At 42.6% G+C, this 15,338-nt stretch overlaps 1 protein-coding gene across 25 annotated transcripts in view; it reads right to left on the reverse strand.

Moving 5' to 3' along the window:
- Nucleotides 1-15,338, reverse strand: part of foxp1b (forkhead box P1b) — a 149,116-nt gene that overhangs the window by 84,036 nt on the left and 49,742 nt on the right. For 20 of the 25 annotated variants that reach the window (XR_015035839.1, XM_085776425.1, XM_085776419.1 and 17 more), the window contains one exon: nt 14,726-14,792. The exons of 2 other annotated variants lie outside the window; for them this stretch is intronic. The gene's annotated coding sequence lies outside the window, so the exon portion shown is untranslated. Of the gene's footprint in view, nt 1-14,146; nt 14,545-14,725; nt 14,793-15,091; nt 15,280-15,338 lie in introns of those variants that run through there. 3 more of the 25 variants (XM_085776421.1, XM_085776413.1, XM_085776423.1) reach the window with 3 other exon arrangements.

Genomic DNA, 15,338 nt, shown 5'->3' on the forward strand with positions numbered 1-15,338 from the left:
AACAAAACAAGTGTTTGGAACAAACACTGGATAATAAAAAAGGTCAGGGTTTCTGTTTGTTTACAGTTTGTTTTGTTTTCCCTGCCTCAAATATGAGGAGTACAGTACAAACAAGAGTCTCATGTGTCTCCCACCTGACCAGACAGGTTGAAGGTTAAGAACAGCCGGCGGCCAGAGCTCATCAGTCCTGCTCCTGCTCGTCCCCCCTCCTCCCCTCAGTGGAAACATAATGCCTGTCCCCCTGTCATGCTTGCCTAGAATTCAACAGCTCAAACAAGTCAGCAGTCGATTCAAGGTAGGGTCGGCCCGCGCAGCTGTGCTCTGACCCTTCTCCATGTTCTGTTTTTCTTTAATGCTCATGACAGTAAAGCCTCAGCGGCCACCTGCTTCGACTCACCGAGTTCTCACACAACCCTTGTTTACACAAGCACACAACAAAAGCACAACATTTCTTGGGTGGGAGATAAAGACACACAAAGGAGGAGACAATGGGGAGAGGTTCACTTTAGAGCTGTTTAGGTTCGGCTTGGTTGCTAGACTAGACAACACATCAGTGCGTACGTACCAAAGGTGCAACAACAGAATGCTTCTCAAGGTTTGTTAAGAGTCTTATGTTTTGCTGTATTTTGGCTCGTGATTCTAGGGAAAAGTCTAAAGACACAAGCTGTATGTTAAATAATCCATTATCACAGCCCGCATCACCGATAACAAACTACTCTGCGTCTCTTGGAAACAACAGACACAGAAATTGGGCTGGATCCAAGCAACCTTTCCAAAACTGTAGTCCCACGCCCTCCCTTGTATTCTCTGCAGAAAACAGGGACTTTTTTTTTGCAAATCAGAGCCACCTCAATCAATCGCCGATGCTCTTGCTGCAATCCTCTGGCCGCTTTTTCTCTACTGAGAGGAACTAACAGCGTGGGATGACATACTGCCAAAAGAGACTTCACAGTCAGACCAAACAACCATGTAATCTTGTCAGCCACTTCAACCAAGTCACAGATAAGCAAAGCATATCTCCGGACTACTGTGACAATATAGTACGGGCGCACACACCCCCCCACTCCCCTGCAAGTAACACCTCCATCGCAAAACCCCACATCTCTGCACCACGCAAGGCACAAGAGCATTTTCTAACTTCTTCCCAGGGACCTTGTTCGGGTTAGAAGTAGACCACTCACGCTGGCAAACAAAAGCAGCTGTTTGTTTAATAAGTGATTGCTGCCATGGCTACAGTAAACAGGAGGACCGGGGGTTTGTGTTTATGAACAAACACATCTCCTTGCAGGAGCCATTTAATATTAACCAGGTGGAATGATCAGGCGATTTCCTAGGTGACACTAGGGGCAGGCAGAGTGTAAACAGGTTTTGGGAGGAGGGGAGAAAAGAGGCGGGGGGTGGGGTGTGGGGGGTTTCAGGCTTTGGGGAATCAAGGTCGATGCAAATGCAGCGTCTCCTAGAATAAACAGCAAAGCAGAAGTCAAGATAAACAAAAAGTCATTCTTTTCCTGACATTTGAAGACGCATTAAGTTGGTGTGTTGCAGCTGCTAGCGAGCCACGATGAATGAGAACAAGATGGGCAGAGTGGGGGTGGGAGGTGGGAGGTGGGCAGTGGTGGTGGTGGTGGTGGTGGGGGCAGAACAGCAAGGTGGTCTCCTATGGAAGCGCATCATTGTCAAGCAAAGCAACCAAGTGTTTCTTCCAGACCCAACAAACAGTGGCTCTTCACAACAGCACAGCAAGGAACTTGTAAAAACATGTTAAACATTTACCTTATTCAATTATTCAGTAACTGGGTTCGTGGAAATAACAAAGGATGTCTGAGGGCTCCAAGAGCTGGCACTCACAACATCAGGGTATGGTAGTGGAAAAACAACGACCAAAAAAAAAAAAAAAACGGATTAGGTGAAATTGAACAGACAGAAGTGTTTTCTATCGTAGATCAAAGTGCAAGGATTTGATTACTTCATTTTTGTGATCATGACTTTCTCCATTTGCTGGATCAAACATTTCATTGTCCAAAAAGATTGAGTAGCGATTGAAAATAACAAGGTAGGTGCTGTAGTGTGGGGACTTCTGAGCTGCATGTCACCTTGACTATGAATTTTTCATGCATACAACAACATGCCATCTGCTGAGCTGAAGTCATCCACTGAGGCTTCCTTACCCAGAATCCATAGTTTTCTGCCTCCACTTCCCCCACTGGTTTCATTTAGCTCTTTAAAAAAAACAGTTACCCCCCACATGAGAAAGGCATAAAATATGAGCAAGGTGCAAAACACATATTTATAACACATTGTGACGACTGTTCCCGAGCATGAAATCTAGATCCAAACCTATTACTACACCACGTGCGGAGGGGAAAGGGGCTCGACATCTTTGCGGCGGAGAGTACGATGATTCATATGAATATCAGCCTATTATCACGCTACAAGCTCAAATAAATTATCAATAAGACGGGTGCTGGAAGGCAGACTCCAATGGAGAAGCTGAGTAGATCCATAATTTCAGAAAATATACAAACCAGTTTGTCTCCTTTGCGTGGAGCCATCCGAGAGGCACCTCAGAGTAAAGGCCTGCTGTGCACAGACAATGACGGAATGTGCCAAAGTAAGGCAGGCCACGGTATTTTTAGTACAACTAGGGCCGATAGAGACTAAGTAAATAGAGAAGTCTAATGAGTTTAAATCTGGTTGTACATGAATGGAATAGTAATTCTGGGATGTGGAGCCTCTTTTAGGAGTGGTTCGCCACACATTTTCTCAGCGACTCTCCTTCATTTGACTTTGATAATCTCACACACATGTGGCTCATGCCCATTAACACTACACCGAGAGGACAGACACCAGGAGACGGAGGGGAGGCCTCTTTTCCTGACCACAGGTTCGATGCCACGGAGAGGAGAAGGCATCGCTCCCCCTCAAGCTCATCTTACCAATTAGACCTGTCAAACGGGCACACCCAGAGAAAAACACAACTTCAATCTATCAGCATCCTGAGGGAGCTGAAAAAGCTCTTATTGTTTTAACATTACTTAAAGCGTGTCATATATTTTTAATCATTTCTACTGGAATTCATGTAAGGGCTGCTCCCAGGGGAATGGCAATGCAAAGGAAATGTGTCAGATGCATTTTCCTGGGAAAACCAAGGTTAGCCTTAACGAACTTGTCTAATTAATATTGTGCGCTAACGCAAAGAGAGAGGACAATATTATTAGAACTGCTGTCTTCTGAGGGGGTGTCAGCTCACCAGAGTGCACGCTTCCTCTGTGAGCTGACAACATTTTTTATTTCCTTACTTTTTTTGGAGGGGGGGTGAGAAAAAGCTTTGTAGTTCTGTGGTAAACCGCAGCTCTACACACAGAGCCACTAATTATTGTTGAGTAAGTCATCAAATGTGGTATTGCATTATATGGTATCAAGTATTATGGTACATCTTCTCACTGTTAACATGCACGATAACTGGAGCAAACGGTAGGGTATATATTTTTGGGCTTTTTCATGCCTTTATTTGATAGTACAGTCGAGAGAGACAGGGGGAGAGAGGGGGAATGACACGCAGGAAAGGGCTGCCCGATGCGGGATTCGAACCGGGGCCACCTGCGCCACTCGGCGCCACACAACCCCACACAACCCCACACAACCCCACACAACCCCTGCTATTTAAATGCATCTTAGTGCTAGTAAATGTTTCTCTGCAGACAAAAACACACAGCAGGTGTAGGTCTCCCACTTCTTTTGTTTAGAGTTACTCAGAGTGAGATTAAGTTAAGCTATTGATTCTCCGGACAGTCATTAACCTTTACACACAAACAATGGCATGGTAATGCAATGGGCTATTTTATTTCAGTGGTGTCCTGCAAAAAACTGTCGCTGCTTAACAATTTACTGATATTGGTTTGATATCAGGCATCTGATTCACTGCCACTGTGACAGTGATGGGAGTGGTCTTACCCAGTGACCCCCTCCTGCTGCCTGCGAAGGAGCAATTCTTCCTCGATATGATACCGGGGTCGTTCAAGCCGAAGAAGCATGTTATTATTTTAAAAGCCCCCAGCCTCCCTGGGAGAGGACAGAGAGGGTTAAAAAGGAAGGGAGTCTGTGCCTTCCATTAAGCAGTTAAACTGAAGATAAAGGGCGAAGGGCTAAACACCAAAAGACCTTACATGAATTTCTGCGTTTTAATGGAATCAGGTTTTAACAACTCTTTTTTGTTAAATACAGCCCGTGTCAGGAGGATGCGTCCCACTCATAAAGCAGCACAATGACAATGTACAGTGGCACTAATACAAGGACATAGTTCATCATGACATTTTCTGCAATTCCCAACTGATTAGGGTCATTATGTTGGAGGCCTGATTTATGTTGTCATTTCCTCTCACCGATCCTGCATCAATGAATCTTAATGAATTGGTAAATAAGGGTGAAGATTACACTGTGTGACACTGCAACATTTCTCACCCTCAACGGCCGAGATTTATGTAGCCAATTAGAGACTAACAGAGAAAATTGGCTGGCAGAAAAATAATATTCTTTATGGGGCAAAATGGAGGGAGCATTCTCAGTGAAGGGCAATTGTACTGTCAGTGTTAAAGTCCATAAACCACCCCCTCCCCTTAACACACCTTCAAAATGCAAAGGGAAGTCGGACTCTGTAAGAAGGGGACACAGGAGAAAAGGGGAGGGGGGCAAGTTTAGACCATTGCAGGGCTATACGTTCACAGAGCTGCTGAGCTTCGCCGTGAGCCAAAAGTCCTTAACATTCACCATGGCCCATCACACGTGTTTGATCAGTATAAATACACCCCTGTATGACAAACATGTTTACCTTCTCACTGCAAACATCACACAATCAGACGCCACGAGGTGCTGCTTCTCTAATGAAGACACAGGAGCTTTTATCAAGGCCGGCCGTGTCCCTCTGTCAGAAATATGCCTCTTTTATACAGACATCAAAAAGCATTTGTACAAAGAAAAGAAGCCAAATTATTTGCTCTAAACATACAATAAGGCCGCATTTTTCAATTAGTTTTTTGTGAAGGGGTAAAAAATCTTAGTTAAATCGCACATCCCAATGCCCTTCATCTTTTTTTCAAAGGAGGGATATCAAAATGCAATCACCTCTTTGAAGATATCTCTGATCAACACATAGCAGAGGACATATACAATATGATGAGGGGGTCTTTAACTATTTCCAGGTACATCGTTATTACAGCCACGATAGATTTTTATTTCTCAGATGCAGATTAAGGAATGCTGAAGATGATTATGGCGAGAGGAAAAAACTGTTTTTGTGTATCACTACAAAGCACGAATAGCTTGCCAGCTTATTAATACCAAGTTCTTAAAAGAGCACTTAGAGTTATAATGAGAGCCTTTATGTATTACATATTGTGACTAGATTTAGTGTGAGGCAGCGGCTCTCCACATCAAACAAACTGGCCTGCTATTAGGCACAGGGGCTGAGGGATGCTGTGTGAAAAGGAGTGGAAAATTAAAGCTGAAGCAACGCAGGAAAGGGCTTAATTTACTGGCATGTACAGTATGCAAATGAGATTACTCTCAGCTTAACTGCATCATTTATGTCCATAATAACAGCATCATCATTACAGGGCTCAAATTAAATTACACTGTAATTAGCATATCAAAGTGATTGGTTAAAGTTTAAAACAAATACCCAATTTTGTTAATGAACATCTGTAATCACCATGTAGACTCTCAGTGAAAACATCCAAAACAAATATGTGTTTTGGAGAAGGGGTGGAAAATCCCTCGCGAACGACATGTCTGTCTGTCTTTGTATGTGTGTGTGTGTGTGCAGATGTGCGCATGTGCGCATGTGCGCATGTGTGCATGTGAGCGTGTGCATGTATGTGTGTGTGTGTATTGTAGTGATGGTGGTAGGATGGGGGGTGTTTTACCTGGAGAGCTACACACACTCAGGATATATTTCCCAAACTCCAGGAGATCAAAGATCCAATTTCCCACACTTGCCACTTCAGGAGCTCATCAATAAAATACTAATCACTTCACGGCTGATTCTGAGAATGGAGCCGCAGCCAAAGGCTTAGGGAGACTTCCATATCACACAAAAACACCTCCGACTCTGACTGTCTTGACTGTTGTTGAATGTGCACAGACGCACATATAATTTGCAGTCAGGTTTATCCAATAGCTGTCCTGCCTTTTTCCCTGATAAACATGGTGAGTTTTAACATCTCGCACCGCAGCTCAGAGAGCACTTCCTCAGACCTCTGACAGAGATCACACACACCTCATGTCATGTGCATACGAATGAAAGTCAGTCCTTTTGATCTTTCAACTTCTATCGTCCACATATTATTGATATATTTCACATTTTATGATGGACTTTTTGTTCTTTTGCAAAACGTCTCGACGAACAGCGTTTGTTTTCCACCACTCCACCATCATCACCAGCTTTACTCTATTTTTTTTTTCCCCCTTTGCTAATTATTAACAAAAAAGAAAAAGGCTGCAGCTCGTGGTGTACATTATCAGAAATGCACTCGTCAAATTTTAAAGAAGTGGCATCTTATTTTATTCATTAAGAAATCCATTAAAAGGCCTTATTTCTTGCAAGTATGTAAAAGATGTGCCTTTCAAGGTAGAGCGAGGGCAAATCCACTCCATCAGCTAATGACGGCACTCATTACACAGAGAAGCTGGCTAATGAAGGCGCGGTGGCCGGCCGATCCCCTCACCCAGCATAAAGCCCTATGAAATGCTAATATCTCACTTCTAATTAAAGGATACTAAGTCCAAATGCACCTTCACGGCTAGTAGCTGGCAACATAAATTTTATTTTTCAACACTAGACTACACCCAGAGATGTGCCTGAGCAACATTCCATTAATTCATATTTAATACCCCCACTAGTCCTGCGTTTGCCTCCCTATCTGCCTCTCCTTCTCTCCCCACTCTGCTTTATATTGTGAGTAGGCACATCATTATGCTTTCTAAGAGTACTTCTTTTTTTATATATTTTGCTTTTTTTGTTGGTGCACGCATTACTTTAAAGTGCTTCCAGAATAAAACCACATATGCACACAACAGCCTGTATGTCTGTGTCACAGGGGAAAGGTCGAGGTGGGGGGGAGAGGGGGGGGGCAAAGAGGGAAAAAAATGAAAATCTGCCAGTATCACCCGTGCTGCACCTGTATACATTTAGTGTGTTTACACATCTTTGGCTGTAAATATGTTTACAAGGAAACCTGCTGCCCTTCTCAGAAACTGACCTTGAAGCCAGTAAACAAGCCTTTCACAAAGTTCATTACCGTCAAAGAGCGCAGAGCCTTTCTCTTCAGATGGGGAAAAAAAACAAAAGGTCAGAACCATTAGATCATCAACAAAATATAACTGCAATGGAGTGGAAATTATAGGTATAGGCCTGGGGGGATACTTAACCGTGTGTTAGTCTGAACTACGGGCAAAACTAAATGTGCAAAACAGGGTTTTATCATTGAAATTGTCAATCAATAGCTAATTATTTGACCACTTACTCACAGCTCCTTTTGTAACGACTCCTCGCAGTAACCAAAGTCACTGTGAGTCAGTCTCAGTATTTCGTCGGTGGCATTTTGCCAATCAGACGAAAACCCTGGGTCTCAAATCTTTTCCAGGAATTCAGAATAAGAGGCTGATTTTACAGTGGGTGTCTGTGCATATTCAACACAGTGACATTTTGACACCACAGCTTTAATTTAGCAACATCAGCACTACTGACTCACCAGGTCTGTAGCATTTTGTAAAGAAAAAAAAAATCATGGGGAAAATATCATCAGCTCTATGTGTGCATCAGTCTGACATGAGGAATCTTTCAAAGTGCAGATTATTTAAAAAATAATGTTTTCTTTAACTTGTATTTATTCTTAAAATGTTAAAGTACAAATTGTTTTACATTAAGTGCATCATTTGCCAGAGGGGAGCAGTAAAATGCATGGATGTAAAGGTCAGTGTTAAGAACATATCACATGATGTCTGTTTGATCCCAGCCCAAGTATTTTCCCAAGGATTCTCTGGCTCTGTACTGTGTAAATCACGCAGTCTGACCTTCTACATTCCTCATGCTCTGTCCTCCCATTCATCCACAGGCACAGATAATACTGGGCAAATATCATAAACGTGAGGATTTTAGGATTGAGGTGAGGCTGCCATCATCCTCCACCAACTGGGAAAAAGAAAGCCCATGCATCTGAAAGAACCTTATTTCCACCTGCTTCCAGACTAACCTGCGGTGAGGTTGCCTGACCCTAATGCCTAATAGCCTATATACCGAAAATCCACGGAGGATACTCCAACATGATTGGCAATTTGAGTAATGTCCAGTTTGGAGATTTTGATGACATTTTACTTTGATTTGCTCGTGTACAACTATCCACTTCTGCTTGTTTTAAACAAACCTCTTCCATGCACTTTCTAGGGTTCAATCTATCTGCATAAAGAAACAACACATTGGATCCTATTTACAACAATAAACTCGAAACCATTTAAATAAAGAAGGCCCAGCCTCCAGAAGGCTACATTTCCTCTCCAGTATCCCAGGGTTTTCTGGTGGGATGATTTCATCCAAGTATCATAAAAGGTTTCTGAGCATTGCCAAAATGTTTCCAGTTCATATGCAACATGGACTTCAGGCCAGGGCGTGACCTGCAGCTGAACTGGCCTCCGCTCAGCCACAGGGAGGAGGACAACAGCCACTCCAAACACATCACCCCACCCCCTGATAAATAACTTAACACAGCAAACAGAGGCCCATCAGTCAGCCTATACATGGCTAACACCAGGACGGGGACAGAGATCGATGGAGAGATACAGACAAATAAAGAAAGACAGAAAGAAGACAAGGAGAGGAGGAGAGGAGAGAGAGGTGGGGGTACATTGTGAGGGCATCTAACAGTGCAGAGTAGATAAATATCACACAGGAGCCTGAGCCAAGCAGCATGGAAGGCCAAGTGCTGTAAGGCTGTGAAAGCCAGGCTATTTTGCCGAGCTGTGACATTTGTTTCTTATTGTCTAAGTGGCAGCTGAAAGCGTCTCCCTGCGAGGGCCCCTCGGCTGTGCTCCGGGCCGCTTTGACAGGGAGGTAACCATATTAGGACGTATATGGTAAAGTAAACAATAACATAGTTGCAATGAGATGGAAATTTTTCAGCTAATGGTGTTTGTCATTCCTGTTTTCAGTGCACTGAGCAGCCCTGTGTTTTTTCTAGCCAGCCAGAGAGACTTTGTTTATGAAAACAACACAGGAGCCAAGGCTAAAACCAGAGCAAAAAAAGAGAGAAAAACTGTAAATAAATATCAGTTTAAAAAATGCCTCCACCTTCATTTGATTACATAAATAACCCCACATTTCAGCAGAAATACCCTTTCCCGGGCCACGTCCACACTATGGCTGCTGAATTTGAAAACGCGTATTTTCCTCTCCAGTTCTGCTTTCCCCCCTCCACACTGATCCACCATCTGCCACAGACACTGGACTTAGACAGGGAGCTGGTAAAAATCAATCATCAAGAAACTGAAATATAATGTCAATGAGAACATCCAAACACTGTTGTTGCCTCCACTGAAACACAAGTGATCTTGTGAAAAAGGCACATCAAATTCTCAGAGCTGCTGGGTGGTTCTAATATTGCCAAGATTCATACTTACAGTAAAACTACAGGTGAGGTGGTCATACCAGCATTTAGAGCGAATGTCCAGTGAAATTACAGTAGAATCACCACTGACTTGTAGTGGGGGGAGTAAATTGGAATTTTTCACAATGAGTTAAACTTAAAAAAAAAAAAAAAAAATGGGGAGACTTTTGTTTTTGATCACATTTGCCTCTTTTCCAGTATTAAGATGGGTTGTGACGCTGGTGCGTGTTGAATTTTTTAAGATTTAACTGCAATTGTGTGAACTTAGTTCGGCATCCTCTTAAACTCTGACTCAGTATATTCAAAACATTTTAACATTCAGAACAGAAAATGAGTGGGAACCCAAATGTTAACAACACATGATGTGAATCAAAGCAGTGGGCAAACTTGTGGTTGAATGAAACAACAGAGATATTATTATTTAATTTTAAATACTTTAAAACAAAAAGGGCAAAGACCTACATATACTGTATAGGACCGGGTACTGTAGGTTGCATGTTTCCGGTATTTCATCACAGACTTAGTCACTCTATATACAACATCACCTTTAGCTGCTGTCATGAGGAGCGAAGGAATGACGCATAACCACGGCTCAACAAGCTGTCTGTACAGACCACCCATGGACTCTTTTACAGGACAGTCTCTCCATTTCTAACTAATTCCAACAACATACTGAGCTATTTAAAAGAAATGCAGCACTCATTCTGCTTCAAGTTTCACTCGTCACTTCTTCTCCATCCTGTTCACTCCCTTTACTTTGGCACTGGTAGCCACCATATCTTTTTCAGGTTTGTTTATCTGCAAGTGCGGAAAACAAAGATATTTTCCAGTTCTTATGAATAACTAATACTGACTCACTGGTCAACTATTCAAAAAAAAAAGAAGCAATATCTCAATGTGAAGCTGAAGAAACCAGTGAGTCTTACCCTGGTTAATAGCTCACTACGTGCAGATGTTCAAATACGTTTCTATAGACGTATCATACATACAGTCAACACCAGTGTGAGGCAGAAGAGAACGTGCAACTCCTCCACTTCTGTCCTCTCCACATGTTGACTTTCTTTGTTTGGTTTTTACCCACCTCTCTCCAGCTCTCTCTCTCTCTCGCTCTCTCTCAGCCTCATTCCTAATCTCACACCAAAAATGCAAGCTGTTTATTTGCATAGGGCTGAAGCCATTCCATTAAGTAGCCCCACCAGGTGCTTTATCCCTAAAAGGGATTTGTTTTCTAAAATAAACGGAGAACGCAAAGGGACTGCCAAAGTGATATTTACCATGACATGAAATGATTGCAACAAAGTCAAAACTATCCAAATAAGAATCACTGCGGCTTGTAGGAACTTTTTTGAATTTCCTTACATAGTCATAGACCTTCACTAGTCAAACAGGAAACCATAAACAAGAGGCCTTGATATATAAATTTATGATATTGTTTTGGGTCAGGGGCAGTATGTACATATGTTATAGTTAGAGTACAGTATATTGTTTCACAGTCTGACAGATGCTGGCCTGGGTTAACAAAAAGAAAAAAACTCTGTATAGTCATTTTGCTGTGAAGACAACAAATCAATCCAAGTTATTAACTCTGTTTCATCTTCTCTGAGGCAGACACACAAGGCCGGAGCTAAAACAAAAAAACAAAACAGAAAGCTTTGACAGTTTTTGACAGTGAGAAACACTTTTGTGATTTTCTTTTCATCTTGCTGTAAGACAACTCATCGGCGGATGGAGTTTGCTTACTTCTGTCGCCTCAGTCAATCTGTGTCACGTAAGCCGTCTGCACCTGGTAGCAGGCTGACATTATCAAAGTTCCTCACTCTCCTAGGCAGACCAGAGTTTATACATCCATCAATATATCCCAGAAAGAAGAAAAAAAAAGGACACGTCTGTTTGATGCTGATAGAAAAATAGATTGAAACTTGCCAAATGCATTTTTCTTTTCCAAAAAGTATATTTTAAGTAGCTTCAGGATAACACATCAGTGATAACATCATCAGTGCAATACCTCGACAGAAGATAATTCACATAAAGGCGGACGGAGATGCAATAGAGAATGAGAATGCTGCTCTATTGTGTGACAACAGTGCTCAGCATAAGGCACGTATTTAACCATGCAACCTGTTTAGAAAGACAATACGGAGGCAGGCAATCTGCCAGCTTGCTCTGATAGCAGCTGATGCGGCCACGGGAGCAGAGCATCAGATAGGGAAAGCAGACGGCGGCCAGGTGAGGGTGTTTAGGAGCCATTGACACATCCTGTGATCTCAATCAACAGGAAAAGGCACAAGCACGCCGTCGCCTTATGTCTCTGCCTCGGTCTCCGTTGTGACGTCTTTGTAGGGCACGATAATTTTTCATTTTCACGCTGCCTTGCATCTATTCTGCCTGTCACTGTTTTTAACTACAGCAGCCAAGCTCAGAGAGTAGATTACGGTACTTACAGTGCATGAAAAACACAGCAACAAAACTGCCAGTGACAGAAGCGTTTAACTTTCTTGCTAGAAATCTCCCCCATGTGGCACTTTCGCTACAGCGAGTTGTTTATTATGTTCCAAGCTAGGCATAAGCGATTAAAGGAGCTCTTAAGAATCAAAGTGTTATAAATGCATGGAAACACAGCCGGCTGTAAATGCCACAGAATTAGAAGCTTACCAAGCCTAATACTAATACATGGCAATTTTCAGCTTGATGCTGATATAAAGAAATTACTTTTTTTTTAAGTAAGCAATAAATGCAGTCAAGGGAACTATTAGATTCCCTATTTTCATCCCAGCATAAATCTGCACACGACCTTTCCGCGGGTCCAACTCATGAATCCACTTGTTTATTCTTAACACTTCCATAAAAAGTGGATTAAACAAAACAACCTCCATGGCTGAAACTAAGGCAATACAAACCAAAGCATTTACGGCAAAGGGAGAATTACAAGAAACTGAGTGTTCGCATGATGTGTTCTTCTCTCCCTTACATGGGTTCATAAAATTCAAATCAAGTCCAGTATGAGACCAACAGAGAAACATGTTTTGGGCATCTGAAGTTGGATGTCATTGGGTCTGAATAAATTGGCCTACACACACCACAGGCAGCATCACTGCACAGATAAACCCATATGATGATAATCTACATAACGTTTTCTTGTCAGACTTCTTTAAGTTTATTTTCCTACATTTTACATTCTTATTTTCTGATTAGCATGCGCTCGTGATAAATATATTAAAAGCAATGGCTGGTCCAAATGTGCAGAAAATTGAGCATAATGCACACACACACGCTGTATTTGACTCTATTGCACTTTAAAAGAGCTTTAAACACCAAGACATACTAATCCCATAAGCTGCCATGGGGATTTCTGCATTAGTGATGCAATCAAAATCACATTGGAAACTTGTGCCAATAATTAGGCTGATTTTGCCACATTAACATTAATTACACAACCATTTGGAAGATTTCAGGGCTGATCCTACATCTGGAGCATGCAGCTGAGAGAGGGGGGGGGCTGCTGGAGAGGACCTGACTATGCAGAGAATGCACTCCAGATAAACAGCAGCAACACGAATCCTCCACTTCAATCTTCTCCAAGTCTCTGTTTCCCAAATGTGGGGGTGATTGTCTGAACCAGAGGTGCAAGGGCTGTTAAACAGACTCTCAGAGTGAAGAGAAGTACAAACCAGTCTAACTGTAATGATGACATTTACAGCTGCTTTTTCCAGACTCGGTGGAAAAAGAATAACTGCAGGAGGGGACACTGGGATGTACTTTCGATTTATTACATTTCTATTGTACATGCTAAATAATAAACTGTCTGAAGAAACCACTTAAGGTGAATGGAGGAGGTTAAATGTAGGTCTCCCTTTATTCAAATGTTGGTCTGGGAAAAGTATTCCAGGCAGAAGATGTAAGCACGTGTTGGCCGTTTTTCCTATTTTCGTGGCATGAAAATGATCAAATTGAACATTTTGTTTAAACTTCACATGAAGACAAAATATCAGCTATTGGCATACGGTTATGGAAATGAGTGCATGGAAATGATTCCTTCCTAATTTTACTAATGTGTACGATAGGATATCAGTCCATGCGCAGAGCATGTTTTATATAAATTCAATAATATTTAAATGAATCCAATCACTAGTTGCAATCCCAAAAATGAAGAGCAGAGGAGCCAGAGTTACATTTTACAAGATTTTCTTGCTCAGAGCTGTTTTGTTGTTCTGCCACGGCTTCAAACAAAGCAAGCCGCGGCTCAAACTACATGTACACGTCCCACTGACTGTACCTACTGCACAAGAGATAGAAAAGAAGTGATAATGACAGTGAAAAGGGAATGAGAGAAAGGAACGGCGGTGAGGCTGTAAGAGACAGAAAACAGACGCTCCTCATCTGAAGCCTTAAGATCCTGAAGTGTTAACACCCCTCCCCACTCCTGCCCTCCCTCCACACACACACACACACACAAACACACACCACTTCCCTTCAGTCCTGCTCCACCTCACCAGATCACTCCAGCCAAAAGTTCACATCCTGGGGGCCCACAGACCTTCTCAGATAGGGAGACGGGTGTGCGAAGCAAACATGAGATATCAGCCCGAACGTCTGAGATGCCAAACGACGACAAGAGGGAGTGTGTAAAACCTGCCTCCCTCTTGTTTGGTAAACACCGGATTACTATATTTCTGCGTTTCTCGACGAGTGTCAACATGTGCAAACAGACAGATACTTCCACATTTCCTCATTTACGACAAGTGGAACTAAAAACTAATATAAATCTACAGTTACGCAACCGACTCTTCAACTCAATTTTCAGCTTTAAGGTAATTGCACTTTTAAAACTCAACATGCAAGTCAGCAGCTTCTCAAACCACTAACAGAGTGCACCTGTCCAGTGCCACCCACACCCTGCCCACCCCCCCAATCAATCCAACCCCCACCAACCTGCGGCGCCACATATACACAGAGAAAATACAGTACACAAACAAGACAACCGCGCTGCATTCAGTTAATTATTAAGCCAATTCAATACAACATTCACACACATGCAGGGGCTGCAGTCTGGTGAATGATTGTGTGTTTACCTTCTACAAGGACTTGCTTATTTAAAGCAATCTTCAGTTCCAGCGGTGGTGAAACAGCCTCCTCGCCCTGCGGACACAAGACGGGGAATTATTTATGGTTATGAAATAATTACCACTGCAGACCATAATGCTTGTCATCTGCACCCACAAGCCAATTTACAAAGAGAAACACATGGGTACATGAGTGTAAACTAAAAGCTTCCAATAACAAGTCGACCACCAGTTGCTATCGATTTGAATTGATAACAAGCACAAACAGCCGCAGACGTGCTCAGAGAAATCATCAGAGAAAAATCAATCCTCTGCATTTTTGTGCTGTTTTCGTTTTTTCCGCTTGTTTGTGTGAAGCTGCATCGGTCACTGTACCTGCCCTGGCCGCTACAGATGCACATCCACCATTGTAGCTCACAGCGGGGCAGACACCTTTCGTTTATCCTCCCGTAGTCAACTATTGTCACTGTCCGACCCATCCTAGCATTTCCATCCGTCTGTTAACTGCAACTACACCCACTCATGATAACAAGTGAACAATGGTGCTGTCTGATGGGAGTGAGCGGTTTATTTGCAAGACAAAACCTTTTCGTATTACTGACAGCATGATGCCCTTCTTGGC

The sequence above is a fragment of the Trachurus japonicus genome, chromosome 5 (genome assembly GCF_045865225.1).
Source record: "Trachurus japonicus isolate A0001 chromosome 5, Traja_1.0".
Lineage (NCBI taxonomy): Eukaryota > Metazoa > Chordata > Actinopteri > Carangiformes > Carangidae > Trachurus > Trachurus japonicus.